The following is an 11,651-nucleotide window of genomic DNA, read 5'->3' as shown; positions in this document are numbered from 1 at the left end:
GTAAAAGAAACCGGCTCCAGATAAATCACAATGAACACGCATTATCCACTGTGGAGGGAAATAAAAGGGAACCTTGCACAATAATCCGATAGGAAGCTCAGTTACAGCTGCTTGAATCTAATTTATTTTACTTCACAGTGTTGTGAAAACTTTTTTTTTTTTAAACTGCTTCAACCAGGATTGGAATAAAAAGTTGAATTTTTCCCCCTCATACAAAAAATAACTGTGATTGGAGGCAAACTGATTTCTGTACAGTTCCAGGTGACAATTTTCTTTCTTTACGTCTTGCTTTCTTACATTCTTGTTTTTATATGTAGGCTGTCTCAACTTTAAAGAGGACCCAAGTTCAGCTGTGTTAGACCCGCTACTCAAACAAAAATACGTTGTTTGTGTTAACGCAAACATGTGAAGGGTTTTTTCCCCCTCTAATATTTTTTTAATATTCACTTATTTATTTTGAGAGAGTGGCAGAGAGAGGAGAGAGAAAATCCCAATCAGGCTCCATGCTGTCAGTGCAGAGCCCGATGCGGGGCTCAATCTCACGAACTGTGAGATCATGACCTGAGCTGAAATCGAGTCGGACGCTCAACTGAGACACCCAGGCGTCCCTCCCCTCTAATATTTTTTAATAAACGCTGAACCAGAATATCATTCTGGCATTTCTCTAGAACTTCATCCTGAAATATAACTTTTTATTTTACATCTGTGGGCTTTTAAAGTTCTGTTAGTCTCCCAGAGCAATATTAGAAAGGCAATCTTACAGCTCAATCCTTTATCACCAAGCAAGATCCCACTGAAAACGACAGATAAAATGCTGCTCCTGGGAAGTTGCTGAATATGTTACCTGAGATTTTGGGGCACCCAGAAATTTAAGAATGAAAAATCAGGGTTTGTTTTAATCTATGTTTTTAGAAGAAACAGACTCTTTTTATCAATTAAGTGAGGGTATGTTGTGTGGAAACCCCTACATAAAGCCCTTCAAGAGATGGGTGTAAAAAGTGCAGAAAAATGCCTTGCTTGGCAGGGCTTTACAATGTAGCTGAGAATCTAAGTCACCAAAACACACTGACTCAGCATCAGAATGCTGGGCTAACTCGTTATTTGCTACTTACCACATTTCCTTAGTTTTAAGATACACATCCCTTCCTCCAAGTGTATGTAATCGAATGTTGCAGAAACACTGGGATGTGTTTTACAAGCAATATGTATACATAATATGGTAAAGTTTCCTCACTTCTTAAAAACCTGTTGTTAAGTTGGGTTATGTCTTACAACAACGATGTCTAAGAACCAAGGAAGTGGCCGTGTGGCAGGTCATTAAAAATGTCTGTGACTCAGTTTCCCTCTCTCTAAATGGAAGCCATAGGCCTGGGCTTACGTCACAGGGAGGAAGAGCAAAGAAATGAAGGTTTTTTTTTAAGCTGTAAAGTGGTGGACAAATGGTAGATTACATGAAAAGACAACGAACAATTTCGTGCGAATGTCTATGTCCCGGAGTTGTTTTGTTTTCTCCTCAAAGAAAAGTACCACAATGTGTTGTATCCTAGATTCATTTAACAGGAGACATATCTACATTGTATAGCAGACATGCATGTATTTTATGGATAAAGACCGAGTGGGCTGAAGAGGGAAGGGGGGATGGAACATAATTTTTTAATCTGTACACTTGGATCAAGTTTCATGTGGCCCGGAGAGACCAGCATGCTTATAGCGATCTCCGCAGTTCATTACAGGCGTTACTTCCTGAGCACAAAAAAGGGCACGTGACTTTGACAAATATGTGTGAATTCTCTGAGTTTCTCTTTTGTAGGGTTTAGCACTAACTCTGTGCTTCTTCCTCCATCCTTTTCCTTAAACATTTGAGCCCCAACAGTATACCATGCCCTGGGAAGACACAGGCAAGTCAACTGGGTGGGAGGTGAGGGATGCGCAGAGTGATGGGATATGGGATGTAGGATGGAGAGGAGGGAAAAGGGGGAAAATCAAGATGCTTGGCAGAGGAATTCCCAAGTAAGCCAAGTCACAGAGGCCCAAAGCAGCCTAGCCCATGGAGCATGGCCCCTCTGATTCAACATAATGATTGCTCATCACTGATAACTCAGTATTGCTCTTCCAGGTATGCTGGGATATTTGTTTCTATTTCAAAAAGGTTCTTCTCACACATCTTCAAATACATCCTTCCTTTCAGCCAACTTTGGCCCAGGTAGGTCAACAGGATCATCTTGCCTCTGACCTGGAAGGGCAGCGTTCACTCAAGGAAAGTGTTGCAGTGGAAATCAAAACCTTTCTTGTCTCCCAGTGGGAATGTCTGATAAATGCCTATAAGATGCTGTGAGGCAGAATAGGATAGGTTGGGCAGACAGACTCTGCTGTTGGCCTGAGATCAGAAGTCCATCAATACCATTTACTAGCTGTGGGTTCTTGGGGAAGTTACTTAGCTTCCACGAACCTTAATCTCCTCCTGTCCTAAAAGGATATGAATAATATCTATGACATAGTTTTAGAGTATTAAATGAGATATAAATAATTTTACAGAGACCTGGTTTCTTTTCCTCTATAAGGGGCAGGGCATCAGGGAGAACTTGTTTTATGCTTTGTTCTGCTTGGGAAATCCAAAGAGGGAAGCCCATTAAGAGTGGGTCATCACTGGGTAGTATATACATTATGGTCATCAATGCTGAATGGTGTCATATGTAACTAAGCACAGGTTGTGATTGAGAGATTATGATTCGGTCACATTTCCAGTTGTATGATTTTACACAAGTAACTTGACCTTTCTAAGCCTTCAGTTTCCAAATCTGTAAAATCAGGCTTCCTGTCTCCTATGGCCGTTGCAAGGACCTAATGAAATGATACATGTAAATTGCTTAGCACAAGTCTTGGCACACAGTAAATGGTCAGTAAAGTTTACTGACATTGAGTTTGTTCATCTGAGATTGGTATCCTCAGGCTAGGAAGACCTATCACTAGTGTTCTCATATGAACTCTGGGCATTTTCTAATGGGAATATTTCTCTCTTTAGAAGCCCACCTTATCAAAGAGCAAGTGCTTTTGATTTCTAGAAAAGCCTGATAATGATAAGATCTTGCCTACAATTTCTTAGAGGTGGGGGCCCAGCTAACAATCAGGTATATGATACTCCTTTCAAGGGCAAGTTGAATGAAGTTGGGGAAGCGGAGTCAACTTTTGTGGCAGGCAGCTCACTAGATGTTGAATTTGCATAAGAAACAGAACAGGACAAAATGTACTTGGGCTGAACAGTATTTGATGCTTGCTCTGATAAAAGGTAGGAGGCTCCTATTTTTTCCTGGTTATTACCCACTGTTTCACTCCTCCACCCCATCCCTTCTCTGCTTTCCAACACCCCTCTCCCTTCCAGAGATGATGATGGAGTCAGAGGGAGGCCACTGGGGGATGGACCCCGGGGCAATGTCTCCCACTGAGACTTAAACTGCTATTTCTCCATAAAACACAGAAATGAAACTGATGGGAAGATTTGAACAATCCCAGGATCCTGAAAGAATCCAGTAAAGGGGATTTTATGGCAGACTCATCTGAAAGGTGAGCTCATCTTTCCTGTGCTTTTCTTTTGCGAATTGCCAGGCAGTAGGAGTTGTCTGTTCTATCTGAAGGTCTTGCATGATCTGTGAAAGCTGACCCAGACACCAAAGGGTTGCCATTGCAAAGTTCCAATCAACATTTTCATTCATAGCTCAGAAATCATATAGGTGATGAATCATGATGAAAAACAAACTAGGAAGCACTTATAGTAACAGATGGTACTTTAGAAATAAAGCTAATAAACATGCATTAAAGTTTAAAAGGCTTCTTTATTAACTTATTTTTTAAAGCACACTGTTTTGAGTTCATTAAGTGTTGGCTTTGTTAAATGGACTCCATTGTTTCCTTTAAGCCCTGAATCAAGCCTTCTTCTACTTTGTGGGAGACTCTTGCCAATTTGCAAATGAGTGGGCGTTCCCATACAGGCTTCAATGGCTTACTCCTTGGGAATTAATAGTTCTCCAGAGAAAGTGGTGTTCCCCTCAGAGAAAATACACTTCATAAAGGAGAACTGAGAAGTGAGAAAAGAGCCTGTGCTGATAGGGCATCAGAAATTCAGAGCAAGAAGCTCCACCTCCCCCATCCCTCCCCAGATCCAGCAGCCACCATTTTCTGGGAACCAGACTGACCCAGGCAGATAAACTGGTCTTTCCAGGAGAACCTCCAGTCTTAACTGGCTAATCTCTAAGCAGGGGATAAAACCTTACCATTTTCTCAGGAGAGTAGAAACCATCAGCCCCTCCTTTGCCTGTTTCCCCACCACCCTCCTCACCTCTAATTATATGACTAGAGAATGAAAAATAGCTCCTTTTCAGTTCAAGATTAGGGATCTTATTGCTGGTCTAAAACATGCAAGGTGAATAATTTGTTAAAACTTCCTAAGGTATCATCCTTTTATTCTCTCATTCATTCATTCATTCATTCATTCATTCATTCACCAGACACATAATGAGTGTCTCTTATGTACCAGGTAGTAATCAAGTAACGTATATGAATATGTAGACAGATGGTCCTCGACTTAATGATGATTCGACTTAAGATTTTTTTGACTTTACAATGGTGTGAAAGTGATGTGTTCAGGAGACACCATACTTCAAATTTGAATTTGGATCTTTTCCTGGGCTAGCGATACATGGTACAACACTCCTAGTAAAGCTGGGCAGCCCCATCCTAAGTTGAGGAACATCTGTGGATCCTCTACTTGGGGTAAATATAAGGATGTTGAGGAAGGACACATATGGGTTATAAAGATAAAGAATAACAGGAAAGAGAAGAAGCATCTAATTTAGACAACCTGGTCAAGGAAATCTCTTTGAAGAGATTTAAGATGGAGCCTGAAGGATGAGAATGAGCTGGGGATTTGTTCATGTGTATACACACATGTATGTGGGAGTATGTATGTAGAGGAAGAGTATTCTAGGCAAAGGGTATGGCATTTAAGGAGGCTCTGATTTAGAAAATATTTGCCGAAGTTGTTCTTTGGAAGAAGTCAAAGAACTTTCAAACTGCCCTCAAACACAGGAGAGTATTATTCTGTATTTCTTTGTGAAGTCAGTTGGTGACATTTTGGCCAGTTAGCCAAAAGAGCCCTAGTTAGACTCCTTCTGAAGTCCTACAGATGTTCATCTCTGATGTGCCGTGACGAATTCTCTCACTGGTTCTCATTACTGCAGCCCCTTCAGGCAGGCACCCTTGTGTAAGTGTGCTTCTGAGGAGAAGGCCATTTCCATATTGCACCAAAAGGGTTTCTGTGTAACTGCAGGGCACATACCTGCCAGGGGTTCCCCTTTGCTCTGAGAACCAAATTGCATCCTGGGGTTGGGGAAGGAGTGTTTTCCAAATCTTGCAGCTCTGTTAGCATTCTCCCTGCAAAATGTATGTTCCACAGAGTGCTGAATCATCTCCTGTGCCAAATTCTGAGTAGTTCTATTCTTCTGCTTTGCTGACCCTGCACATGGGGGTCTCGTTTGTTTAATAAACTGGCAGAATGACCTGTGACACTTTTAAGTCTGCTTTGCATCTTAACGCAAACATTGTGCTTTTCTGAACCTGGAGAATTACAATGCCTGTGTTAAACATTTTGGAAAAGTTGAAAATTTGGGAAGGTGGAACTGATTTTAAAGGCTAAAGGGCGATAGTTTTGATTAAAGCAAATTGTAAAGCATGGCAGAACTGTCATCATAGCATCTATAATTCGTTGTCTGATTGAAGGAATTTAGAGGGGTAATTTTCTGTTGCATACTTTCTTTACAAGGTAATGGTTAAAGTACAAAGTCCTTTCATTGGATCCATCAGGGTTTGTTTTGTTTGTTTGTTTGTTTGTTTGTTTCTGTAATGAAGATTTTTTTGCCTGTATGGCCAGAGGGAAATCGTCATTAAAATGGATTAATTGATCAGTAGCTGCAAGGAGCAAAGCAAAATGCTGGAGCAGTATGTGTGCATAATTATCTCTCATTTACCAGCCATTCTTTTAGAGCCATAAGCCCAGGGCTGTGATGGATCCATGGGAAAGGGTACCAGCAATTCTGAAGCTGGAGGTCCTTCCTTTCTTGAGCCGGGGCTTCTGGGGGATAGAAAGTAGGTGTTAGGTGATTTCAGAAGGTTGCAGATGGGTGAAGGTCAAGGTGGAGACTAGGACCAGACCACATTGGACATCATTGACAGAAGGCATGAGCAGTAAAGAAATATTGGTACAACCTGAAGGGCCATGGGAACGGATACTGGATGATGGGGGATTTCTTGTTGATGTTTTTAAATGTAGGTGAATGAGTGGAATCTCCGTGATACAGACAATCCAGTATTCATTCTTCAAAGACAAGCTCAAAGCAACCTGTTCTGTGAAGATATCTCAGATTCCCCCTACCTCTGAGGACTTTGAACTTTTTGAACTTCTGTTGTCTGCCTCATGTATATGGCATCTAGTATGTGCTGCTATGTGTATGTTTTGTCTTCGTAAATTGAGAACTTGGAGGTCTCTGTATTGCCTATAATACCGAGATGTCATAATGATTATTTACTGAAGGATGATATTGTCAAGTCCTGTACAAGAATAAAATAGAAATAGAAGATCATTTCTCACTCATGTGAAGTTTCAAATGGGTTTGCTCAGTTGAAAGATGGTCTTCCTGTGGTTACCCGTGGAAATGAGCTTCTCGATTCTCACTACTTGCTCTGCTCTCCTCCAAATCCTCAGAGATCTCTGTATTGAGCAAGCAAATAGAGAAGAGTATGGAGGGCCTCCAATGGGGAATGGGAAAAAGCCAAGCCTGGAAGAGGCACACATCATCTCTACTCATAATCCATTGGCTAAAACTCAATCATGTGGCAACATTTAGCTTCCGTGGCATGCCCAGAGATTAAAAATGAGTTTTGGTGAGTAGATAGTAGTCAAATATAGATAGCTAACTTTGGGAAGATTATGTGGCTATCTATCTATTGTCTATCAAGAATTAGTTTTATTTATTTTTAAAAATTTTTTAAAATCTTTATTTATTTTTGAGAGAGAGAGACAGCGTGTGAACAGGGGAGGAGCAGAGAGAGAGGGAGACACAGAATCGGAAGCAGGCTCCAGGCTCTGAGCTGTCAGCACAGAACCTGATGCCGGGCTCAAACTCATGAACTGTGAGATCATGACCTGAGCTGAAGTCAGACACTCAACTGACTGAGCCACCCGGGCGCCCCAAGAATTTGTTTTATTATTCCCATTTTACAGATAAGAAAACTGAAATGGGAAGATCAAGTCACGTGCTGGAGTAAGGACTGGTGCTTGAATGTAATCCATGATTATCTGGCTCTAAAGCTACCACGCTGTATTTGCTTATTAACCTGATTTCTTGCACTATTCCATCATCTTCTATTTCCCCTGTCACTGTTTCTATTCAGGCCTCAAACATCCTAACTTAACTGCTATGATAGCCTTAGGCTGTGTTCCTTAATGTCAGTCGACCAGGCAAATTATTGACAGATCAATCTTCTTAAAGGACAGCTCCAACCTTATCGATTCACAGCCTGAAAATCTTTAATAAATGCTCAGTAAACATATGTTAATTCCCTAGTGAATGAAAAGCAAAGGCCCTGACCAGGGCTCAAGGCCCCAGATTAGAGAATTACCTGGAAAAAATCTGAGAGCATACCCTGGGTCACAGAATGTCCTAACATTCTGTGGGTAAGCCTGTTTCAGAAGCATTAGTTCTGGGTTGGTAAAGAACGACTTCTTTCCTGACCTCATTCTAGGAAGGGTTTGATATCTTACTCCCTGAAAATCTTTAGGTTTAACCACATAGACCCCTGTTTTTGGCACAGAGAGAGAAGAAACTGCCATTGGATATGGCACACAGCTCTTAAATCCACACCCCTGCACGTGCTCAGTGAATATCAGCCTCTACACTGACTGTGGGCACGGAAAGGGTCACGGAATGCTCCTGAGACTGTGCAAGGGCTCTGTTTGATTAATCCAGTGATTCATCTGGAAAAACTTGTTTATTTTGGCACAATGGCAATAGCAGATTTTCTATAAGGAAGGGATTTAGAGTAACATTCCAGTTGAAAAGATGGGATGTCTCAGTGATTAAGGGTAACTTACATAAGACTGAAAACCCCCAATTGCTCATAGTGAGGATTGAAATGGTTGATATGGATTATAGGAAAACGGAGGTTCCCAAACCCTCTTGACTGCTACAACTGCACTACTGTCCAAGTGATGCTTTTCTTATCGTTGAGATTCTCTGCCCCTTCTTCATCGCCTGGTGCTTCCCCTTCTGCTTCCTTTGGCAACATGGCAAGGCTGTGCCTGTCAACCCCAGCTCCATTAGAAGTGCCCGCTATCGGCCATCTCCTGGGCCCCGGCCCAGCAGAATTGCAGACAGTGTGATGGTTACTTTGATGGCAGCTGACTGTGTGGGGAAAAAAAACAGCAAACAAACAAACAAACAAACAGAAAGGGGCTCATTCTCTCTTTTGTGTCCTCCACTGCTGAAATCTGAAGAGCAGACCCTGCAGTGATAATGGGAACAGGGTTCAGTACAAAGACTTTACACATTTCAGAGTAGCCAGGCCTTGTGACCCAATGCAGCCAAGCCTCAGGTCTCAGAGCACAGGGTGGTGGTCTCCCTTCTTGGTGGGGGCTGGAGGGACAGAAGAAATTAGGGTCCGGAACTGGATATGTCGGTGGCTCTCAGAGTTGGCAGGGCTTTTGGTGGTTATCTGGCCGGAACAATAAATCTTGGCACAATGCTCCTGCACCCCCTTCCCATGCCCGGGGCAGACAGTCCACTGCATGTTGAACTTCTCTGTAGATTAGTGCTCAGCCCCAAGAGAGGATCTTATTGGTCAGCTGGTACCTCACTGCAGAGCTCTTTTGCCAGGCCAGCTATCTCAATGATTACTGACCAGCCTATAGAAGGACCGACCCCTGGTCCAATCAGCTGAGATCCAAGTCAAGCTCACGCTGGTTGAAGTACAGCAATCAGGTGTAAGAAAAATTTGGATTCTCTTTCTTTCAGAGGATGGTTATAAGTGGGTGGCCCTTAAAGTGTGATGTCCACTTACATTGAGGAGCTATGTGTATGATGTGTAAATTACTTAACCTCTCTTTCTCCCACTTTCTCATTTGGAAAAAGGTGGTAATGCCAATACCTGCCTCCAAGGGTTGCTGTGGAGACTGAGATAAGACAGATAAAGTACTTGGCACCCAGTAAGTGCTCATAACTAGTAGCTATTTCTATCACCTGAACACCATTTCTCAAAGTCCCCGGAGGGCAGTTTTTTCTGGGTCCTTCTATGGGGTTCAGTTCCCTTCATGTAAAAGACATCTTTCATCTGAGCCCTTAGGGCTCCCGGATAGACTCAAGAACTCACATGTTTCAGGAGCTGGGGGGTCCCACTTTCTCAATTGCCAGCAAGTGGCCTTCAAGGGTCTGGGAGCTTCAAGGGTCAAGGTGCTTCTGGCCCCCAGCGCTGCCTTTCTGACACTAACTCTTCTTTTAAATCATATCCTATGGAACCATTTATCTACCCGTATCTGCCCCTGTGCTGAGAAATCAGGTCACAGCACAAAAACATGCAGGGTTAGAGCTTGTAGGAGAAATTTAGGTCAACCCCCTACCATCTTCCACCTGCAGGATTGGGACACAGGTGAGGTGTCTTTCTGGTTTTGTTCCCATTTGTTTTTATCTTCATCGTCTGTCTTTACAGAGTCCATTGATTTAGTGATTTTGTGGTCACTGAATATTTGTTATATTTAACAATTCACAATCAAACGGTGTTATCTGACAGTGACCCAGTGAGCCAACAGGTTGGCCTGAACAACGATACGGGTATCCTCCACTTTTCAAAAGTTTTGCATTCTGCTACTTCACTTTTACGAGAGATCTACATTAGTACCTGTCTTCACTGACTGAAAGAAATCCAAGGAGGATTTTTGCTTGTACAAAAAAAGGAAAAAAGCAAAAATAGCAGTCAGCGTTTGTTTCCCAGCGAGCTGTTACAGAGAGGCAGCATGTACCTCGGACAGCAAGAGCGGTCCGCCAACCTCCTTCCCCAGAATGACTCTCAGCATCTCCACATGAAGCTTCTAGAGCTGTGAACTGTGTCTGTGAGCACCTGTGTTTTATCCCCATTTATTTTGTGCATCCGTTAGCAAGATGTATCCTAAGGTATCAAAAAAGCCTAAGAGGGGCGCCTGGGTGGCGCAGTCGGTTAAGCGTCCAACTTCAGCCAGGTCACGATCTCGCGGTCCGTGAGTTCGAGCCCCGCGTCGGGCTCTGGGCTGATGGCTCGGAGCCTGGAGCCTGTTTCCGATTCTGTGTCTCCCTCTCTCTCTGCCCCTCCCCCGTTCATGCTCTGTCTCTCTCTGTCCCAAAAATAAATAAACGTGGAAAAAAAGCCTAAGAGAGGTTATTTGTTGGGCCTGGCGATGCTCAAAAAATTTCCCATGTAAATTAATAGTCATTGCTTCTTTGCTTTTACTCTTTCAGCTTATTGAAGGTTTCGTAGGAACACTCTACATTCAGATAGTGGAGGGAACCTGTATCAATATTCTGGGACCATCCAGAATGCACACGCAGCTGTAAGATCCTTCATGAGAGAATCTAGTGTGGTGATTTTTTTTTTCCTTTACTTTTTTTAAAGCAAAGCAAAACAAAACAACACAGAGTAGCCCAAAATGTTGAATCTGAGCAACTTGGACAGCTGCATAGTCCGGCCTGCAATTTTTTTTTTTTCAAGTATTGCAATTGCTGGATAGTTCTGTGGCTTTGTGCCCTGCCCTTTGTGCCCTGTGACCCTTACTGGTTACTTCAGACCATTTACACTGCTTTAGTTTCTGGTTGGAAACTAACTCTGCTCTCTTACAGATGGATTAAAAAGCTATGGAAATCAATCCTTGCCAGAGGGACGTGAAAGATGGCTCAATCCGATAGGAAATCCATTTGTGGCTCTATGCACACTCCGAGATAGGCACAGCCCAACACGGTCTTCCCTTGGAGAACAGAGGGCTTGGGTTTGGAGGGCACTTCGATCCCACCCCCACTGCACCCCCCATTCTGGTCCTGCTTTTGGTCAAATGGCTCCACTTCTCTGGCCATTCATTTGCATCAAGCTCCTTACGAGGTTATGATGAAGATCAGAGGAGAGGCATCAAAAAATGTTTTAGAAACTAGGAGTTGTATATCAAAGTATATAATTGCAATGATATAATTTCTTGCTACTAAGCAAAGTCTGCAGACAGGTAGGTGGAGGTTATGAGTGCCTTTTCTTTTTTCTTTTTCTTTTTTTTTTTTTTTAATATTTTTTAAATGTTTATCCATTTTTGAGCAACAGAGAGAGACAGAGCGCGAGCAGGCGAGGGACAGAGAGAGAGGAAGACACAGGATATGAAGCAGGTTTCAGGCTCTGGGCTGTCAGCACAGAGACCGATGCGGGGCTCTAACTCACTGACCACGAGATCATGACCTGAGTTGAAGTGGGACGCTTAACGCGCTACCCAGGTGCCCCATGAGTGCATTGTCAATACTCTAAGATCACACATATATGCAAGGTCCTAGTAGAGACCACCATTTCTTCTTTTTTTTAAATTTATTATTATTATTTTA

At 42.7% G+C, this 11,651-nt stretch overlaps 1 long non-coding RNA gene across 1 annotated transcript in view; it reads left to right on the top strand.

Moving 5' to 3' along the window:
* LOC121037231 (uncharacterized) overlaps positions 1-11,372 on the top strand; it is a 28,233-nt gene extending 16,861 nt beyond the window's left edge. The window contains exons 3-5 of the long non-coding RNA XR_005793664.1: positions 3,476-3,561; positions 9,180-9,253; positions 10,914-11,372. This is a non-coding gene — a long non-coding RNA (uncharacterized LOC121037231). The remainder of the gene's footprint in view (positions 1-3,475; positions 3,562-9,179; positions 9,254-10,913) is intronic.
* Positions 11,373-11,651: the final 279 nt, after the last annotated feature.

This window comes from Herpailurus yagouaroundi, unplaced genomic scaffold (genome assembly GCF_014898765.1).
Source record: "Herpailurus yagouaroundi ecotype Mexico unplaced genomic scaffold, PumYag 163, whole genome shotgun sequence".
NCBI lineage: Eukaryota > Metazoa > Chordata > Mammalia > Carnivora > Felidae > Herpailurus > Herpailurus yagouaroundi.
This window is presented reverse-complemented; position numbering and strand designations above follow the sequence as displayed.